The sequence below is a fragment of the Mastomys coucha genome, unplaced genomic scaffold (assembly GCF_008632895.1).
Source record: "Mastomys coucha isolate ucsf_1 unplaced genomic scaffold, UCSF_Mcou_1 pScaffold22, whole genome shotgun sequence".
NCBI classification, from domain to species: domain Eukaryota; kingdom Metazoa; phylum Chordata; class Mammalia; order Rodentia; family Muridae; genus Mastomys; species Mastomys coucha.
In genome coordinates, this window is record NW_022196905.1 from 83936291 (window position 1) to 83943815 (window position 7525).

A 7525-nucleotide genomic window follows, 5' to 3' on the forward strand; every position below is an offset into this window, starting at 1 on the left:
AGAGAGAGAGAGAGAGAGAGAGAGAGAGAGAGAGAGAGAGGATTCTTAGATACTGTGGAGCTCCCTGAAAATCCTGCAGGATGATCCTGGCTACCAATGAGTTATCATTGTCATGAGTTATCACCAATGCTGGTATGAGGTTTCAGAATACAGCTCTTTCAATTGTCCATGTTCCTGTGTAAAAGTGACACCAACAAACTTATTGCTTCACTGGACTATGGTGGTATCATTGCTTTTATCTATCATGAGTTGTCTATTTGGGGTGAGTAGACATTTGTTCATAACACCCCCTCCCTTCAATGTGTCATATAAGAGGTGTATCTCCCTCTTTGTGGAATTCTAGGAAAGAAAATTTGTCCCACTTTAGATTCCAGAATTTTTCATAAAATTATTTAATCAAATAGAAGAGTTTTAAAAAATGTGCTGGACCACCACTTTAACTACACAGAAAAATCACCAGATAAGATGTTTAAAGATAAATTAGTACAAAATATTCCCAGAGAAATTTTATCTTTCCATAGGTCTGAAAGAACTAATGATTTTAAGTCATTAAAATAGTCATTTTTCTCACCTGCAAAATATAAAAAATCATTCTGTTCCCCAATATTGTGTGAATTTTAAGAAGAGTAAAGAAATCAATCTTTCTTGAAGTAGAGATAGAACCCATAGAGATCTACCTCCAGTAGATAGGCATGGCCCCCAGTCAAAGGATGGGGTCACCCACCCATCTCAAAGTTTTTAACCCAGAAATGTTCCTGTCCAAAGGAAAGATGGGGACAAAAAAATGGAGCACAGACTGAAGAAAGAGCCATCCGGGGACCGCCCCACCTGGAGATCCATCCTGTCTGCAGACACCAAACCCTGACACTGTTGCTGTTGCCAAGAGGCACTTGCTGACAGGAACCTGGTGTGGCTGTTCCTTGGGAGGTTCTACCAGCAACTGACCAATGCAGATGTGGATGCTTGGAGCCAACCATTAGATGAGTTCAGGGATCCTGTAGGGGAGCTAGTGGAAGGACTAGAGGAGCAGAGGCGGATTGCAACACCATAGGAAGAATAAAGTAGGCTGGCCAGACCACTAAGTGTTCCCAGAGACTAAATCACCAACCACAGTGTGTACAGGGAGGGATTCATGGCTCCAGATACATATGTAGCAGAGGATGGCCTTGCCTGATATCAATGGGAGGGAAGTCCCTTGGTCCTGTGGAGGTTTGATGCCCCAGAGTAGGGGAATGTTAGAGCAGTGGGGCAGGAAAGGTGGGTGGGGGAGCACCTTCAGAAAGGCAAAGGGGAGGGGAGAGAGAGCGGATGTGGGATGAGGAGTTTGTGGAGGGGTAACCCTATGACCAAGCACTAAAACACATGAACCTATGGGGGTCAAACCTATTCAAACTATCATTTCACTGCATCCATCTTTGGGATACTGACATGAACTTCAGCAGAGAATGAGCGGTATGCATAGTTAATCAGTGCTGCTCATCACTGTCTGGTCTTCCAGGCTCTATTCAAGTAGCCAGAGCTGTCTGAAACTTCTTGGGAAGTTCCTCCTCTGAGTCAACCTCTCACTTGCCCGAGCATGAGGTTCCTGGAGAAAGTTCAATTCTGTGGGCTTCACTGCTCCAATTATCTAGTAGCCCAGTACTCTCTTTAAAACATCATCTCTCCCCATAGGATGATTACACTGTTGCAGAATGAGCTGTGTTTTCCAAAAATTCATTATTAAAGACCTAACATGAGAATTTCAAATTATGATTGTACTGGGACTTGGGGCCTTCCAAGGACCTGTTGATATCCAATGAAGTCAGATGGGAGATGGGTAGAGCCTAGTCCAAAGAGCATACTAGCATCCTTATAAAAAAAGGCTATGCTAGAAAGCAGAATCATTGATGAAAGGCCATGACAGATGCAGGCAGAAAAGGACCATCTACAAGCTAAGGAGAGAAACCTCAGAAGAGACCACCCTAACAGGGCCGGCCTTGATCCTGGACATCTAGCCTAGGAAGTAGGAGGACAGAGATTTCTCTTGTGTAGGACATTCAGTCACGAACGTCTCATTTAACAATCCCAAGCAAACTAAGGCAGTCCCCTTAGGAAAATAATCTTTCCTATCTGCTCCTGCCACAGTCCACTACCTACCAGGCCTGGGTTTCACAGAGGATTGCCTGAATAGGGCTCAGGAGAAAATAAACAAAATCTGTAGCAAGCAAAAAAGGCCATTTTTCCCCCAGCCACTGGTTTCTCTTCCCTCCCTCTGCACTAGTAGAAGGGAACAGGACTTCAGTAAAACAGAATATCAGACCTATTTCACTGATATGAAACATATGAGGATCCTGGGGTAAGAGGAACAGAAACAATGCAGGCAGCAGGGATACATGCAGGGAAACTCAAAGTGTTGAATCTAGCGAGTCACACTAATGGTGACAGTTGAGATCACTGGGCTTATGGTTTCTTTCTTTCTTCTCTGTGATCTACTGGCTACATACAAGCTAAATATCCACCCCACCTGAGAAATATCATCATACTTCATTAAAAAGACAAGAGCCATTAAACACTGCACTTAAAAAGAGTTATTTGACTAGTTGTACAAAGAATCTGTATTTAACTTTATTGGGTATGTATTCACATGAGTTCTTTAAATTCTTAACTGAGCACTGAAGCTCAATTAAGGATCCCTGTTGTCTGACCAGAGGCTAGAGGTCAGAGGTGGATATGTCCCTAGGTCATGAAATCTGATCGCCCCATGTGCAGGAGTCCCCCAAGGGAAAGTGACCTTCACTAGCCATGAAGACAGTCTGGGTCAGATTAAATAGCTCAGGGTGAGTTATGAGTTTATAATTGTCAAAGTGCTAAATTTCTCAAACCATAGGCCAAAAAGCCCCAAAATGTATCTTTACCAAATGCTTAAATTTTTAAACATACGTCAACTTGACTCATAATACAGAAAATACTACTTTTTTGCAGCCTGACCTCAAGGTAGGATCACCCTGACCCCTTCAGTGGGCAGAGAAGAAATGGCATGATTCCAAGCTTTACACATCCAGGTCCCACACTGGTGCTCTCAGCTCTAGCTGAGTTCTCAGAATGACATCCCCCCCCCCCACTGCTGTTTTTGGATAGCACTGGGGTCAGGAATCATCTCCCCCAGGACAAATCAAAGACTGGTAATTCTTTCACATCATGGCTGTCCACATGGTTCAACCCTAAAGGGACACTGTCCCCTCTCCTCTCCTGGGTGTGTCATGTGACCCCAGTTGTCCTCATTTATCTTTCTTCAGTCTTCAGTTCCCACCAGGGAGAGGGGGAGAAAGAGGATGGGGTTTCAGGGAGTGCATGTATGCTCTCCCACACTTCTCCCCATCTTGCATCTAATATAGTTTTACTCTTGAAAGATTCTCCATCTGGAAGAGACCCAGTAAGTCCTACCATCCAAAAAGATGATGGCAGGCTTTGGTACAGTTAGTAAAGACCTTGCTCCCAAGCATGGGAACCTGAGTTTGGTCCTTAACTCCCTAAATAGTCATGGTGACACATACTTTTAATCCATGTGCCAAGAAGACAGAACAAACAGATCCTTGGAGCTCAGTAGCCTTTACTGGAAGATCCAGGCCAGTGAGAGATGCTGTCTCAAACAAGCAAGTTGGGGTGGGGGTAGAAAGAAAGAACATTTGAGTTTGGCCTCTAGCAAAACATGCATATAAGAATGTATGCATATGTGTACACATACATACACACAGACACATATACACACACACAGGTAGGAGAACAGGGAGATTAAACAAAAGGCTAAGTAGTTAACAGTAGGACATTCATCTATGTTCCCTCTTTAGCTACTACAATCTATATTGCCAGACTTCACCCAGGTAGCACATCTAAAGATGACCCTAAAAATTATCAGACCTAAAGTAAAAGCCGTTCAGAAACTAAGTCATCTTCACCCAAGAAATATCTATTCCCGTAATGTCTACTCACCTACCCGAGACTTCCAATGTGTAGCAGGTCCCATCTCTCTCCTTGCTATAAATATTCAACTTCTTGCTTTTCAATGTTCAATCTTCAGAATACATAGACAGCCAAGGATTATCATACAACTGAGGAAAGATTTTAATATTAAAGAATCAGCTGCATAAATAGAAGTAGGAACTCAAAATAAGCTTTCTTTTAAGCATATACATACATATATATATTTAAAAGTTCTAATTCTAGGAAAATCCAAAGACCCGATTTTGCGGATTTTCTCTGCTGAGAGCAATATGACATTTTCCCCATTTGCTGCTGCCCTCTGTCCAGCTTTTCCATTGGAATTCTTAACATTTCACTCATATTTAAGCTCATCGTGGGCTTTTCCAAAATCTCTGCCACAGCTGTCTGATTCTGACACTTGCTCTACCTCTTCAAGTCGTGCATGTATGAGACTAGAGGTGTTTGTAACTTTGAGAGAATTTGTTATTGATTATTTTTCATACATTTGTTTTTACCTTTTAGTATGAAATACTATATTCATTTAATGAAATACTAAATTTAGTTTTGCCCTTAGTATGACATTTTCGGCTGGAAGCCAGATATGCATTTGGGTTAACAGAACTCCCCAGAGTAAGCAGAGCTTTAGATGGCATCTTGCTTACCTGGCGAGGGGCTAAGTTACATCTCCTGTTTGCAGTTGCTGTAGGTGTCGGAGGCTAACGTTTCCTCTGGTCATTTATTACTCCTATTGCCTTTGGGTTTTCCTGGGGACTCTTTGTTAAATAAGGCCTGAGGTTGTAGTCTCTGTCATTATAAATTTTGTAAAGGGTTATTATAAAGGCTAGTGATATGGTAATAAGATGTAGGGGCAGGGGAATAATTCTCTAGTCCTATGGTTAGTCTGTATTTGATGAGCCTGTATCCCATGCTCTGGGATCTGTACACACACACACACACACACACACACACACACACACCATTCGGGTGACACACCAGGCTAGAGACAGTAAGAATTGTCTCTTTCCCTTTCACTCCTGTGAAACCTTGTTTAATTAGACCTGCGTAGATAGCTCCATCAAAACACATTTTGTTACAAAGAATGGAATTCTCCAGACAAGTTTGAAAATGGCCTAGACACAAATGTGATGGTGATGTCATGCGAAGCCCTCCTTTCCCTCCAGTATAACAAATGATAAAGGGGGCAGAAGTTAGGACAACTGAGCCACACACTGTGCCTTTAAAAATCCCCAGAGATGAGTGGCAAAGGCCTCTTAGAAAACACTGTAAACCAAGTTACTCTTTTCTTAGAATCCCCAAGGAAAAAAGGAGGCAGTAAGACACGCAAGCGTGGGGAGAGAAGGCATCCCCCACGAACTGATACTGGAGTTAGAAGAGCACTTCAAACATCTAGTTAAAAGCAAGCATCAAACTGAGGTTCTGTGTTTTTTAAAAAAACAGCTCTTCCTGTTTCAGTCTTTACTTACTTTGTACCTGGACCGCCACTGACCAGAAGAGCCACTTCAGTCCCCTTAAAGAATTCTTACAGATTAGCCCAAAATAGTGACCATTTTGAGCTTTAGGGACATTAGGGACAGTTACAGTGAAAGATGGAGACTCTCGAATATAAAAGGACTATGGAGGCAATCTGGGAACCATTTCTACAGTGTCACACAGGACAGGAAAGAGGCTATTTCTAATTTTAAATGAAATGACTGAGTAATTTTCTTTTACGTATGTTCTTAAACTGCTTCACTTACACTGAAAGAAAAGAACTAAACAGACACATGGACAAAAGGGGGAAGGACATGTGCCTTCCACTGAAAACATGGCTGTACTTTCAAAATCACACTGTATGATATGAACAATCTCAAGTATGCATTTGTTGCTTATAAAATGATTATATTTTGTGTGAGGGTCATCATCGTCATTATTTTATAACCAAATTATTTTTAGGAGGCAAATTATTTCTTGACAAACCAGAGGCTAAGCTGGAGAGCACCCCATTAGAGAAACAACCACTTAAAATGAATTTGAGGACTCAGGAAAATCATGCCGGCCAGAAGCCAGAATTCATTCATTTCTGTCTGTCTATCTGTCTGTCTGTCTGTCTTTGCTTTATTCTTCTAAGCTTCTTTTACTTCAGTCTGTTCAAGATGAACACTGTGCCCCCAAAGAGCTGGACAATCAAAAGCAATTGTGAATGTTAACAATAGTAAGTTGTAACTCTTTTTCAGGTTAAAATGTTTCAAACAGTCAAACTCATTTACCAACAACAAAAGCAGAAAGGATTCCCCTGTGCTGTTGTCCCCAGTGACTCCACCATGCTGCTGTCTCCTCTGCTGAAATTAAACAGGATCTCAGGCTTACTTTTGTGGTTGACACATACAGATTATACACTCAAGGAGTGCTGTGAGATGCTTCCATGCAGGTATACAGAACACACAGCACGGCTCAACCTCAGCTTCATCTGGCATAGTCACCTCTGTGGTAATAATGCAAACCCTTTCTCCCAGCTTGTGTTGATAGTACATTATCTTTTCCTCTAGTCACCTTCCTGCACAATAGAATAGCAAACTTATTTCTCTTGGCACTTATTCCCCATTCCCCAAACTTTCCCCATCTCTCCTCTGCTTTCTCCCCAACCAGTATCAGGATTTAAACTTTGAAAAATGAACTACAGGCATTTGTTGTTTGTTTGTTTGTTTGTTTGTTTGTTTGTTTTTTAAGGCTCACAGTATAACACACACACACACACACACATGCTTAGCAAATTAACCCTATCCTTTTAAAGAACTGTCCTATAGCTGTAGACAGGGAAATACAGTGATAGTTTTCTAATTCCACCATTCTGAAATGCAACAATAAGCAGCGAACAATCTTTTGCAGTATTTCATCTAGCAGCTATTTTAGTCTGCCTTATTCTCAGGCATCCGCTTTTTCAGGATAGTTCTTTTGCTGATGACCCCTGAGGCCTAGGATGGAAAAAGTAGAAAGGCCCAAGATAGTGAGACAGGTAACCAGAGGGGGATGGGGAAGGGGGGAAGAGATTCAAAACCTGGCTGACAATCTCAATTTGAAGAAAAACAGAAAATAAAGATGGGAGATGGGTAATGACTTCACACAGCCAAATTCCAGTTTTAATAACACCCCAGCTCAGACAAGGGAAGCCTACGCAGACCAGGATATAAGGGTAGGAAAAGCACACAGCCTCTCACTCACAGCCACATACTGAAAAGAGGCAAATAGCTAGTGTTTTCCCTAAAAAGGACCAGGTGGAACTTGGAACAGATTCTATGCTATCTGCCCTGCAGGTAGATGGTTTCTTTCCATTTTATTTTTATCTTTGCAAGCCTTCTGAACCCCAATGGAGATGATCTTCATTTTATACACACACTTCACCATATTCTAAACATTACTTCTTTTTTTTTCTTTATTTATATGCGAATTTCTCCATTCCCAGTTTCCCCTCCAAAAAACAAACAAAAAAAAAAACAAACAAACAAACCCCTGTTGCCTCCCCCCTCCCCATTCCTGCCACCCTGCCCTCTCCCACTTTCTGGCCCTG

At 41.9% G+C, this 7525-nt stretch overlaps 1 long non-coding RNA gene across 2 annotated transcripts in view; it reads right to left on the reverse strand.

Annotated features, from left to right (window-relative positions):
* The window catches only part of LOC116070653, a 44317-nt gene that overhangs the window by 1906 nt on the left and 34886 nt on the right, over positions 1-7525 (reverse strand). The window contains exon 3 of one of the 2 annotated variants that reach the window (XR_004110494.1): positions 3974-4088. This is a non-coding gene — a long non-coding RNA (uncharacterized LOC116070653). Of the gene's footprint in view, positions 1-3969; positions 4089-7525 lie in introns of both variants that reach the window. The other variant, XR_004110493.1, reaches the window with a different exon arrangement.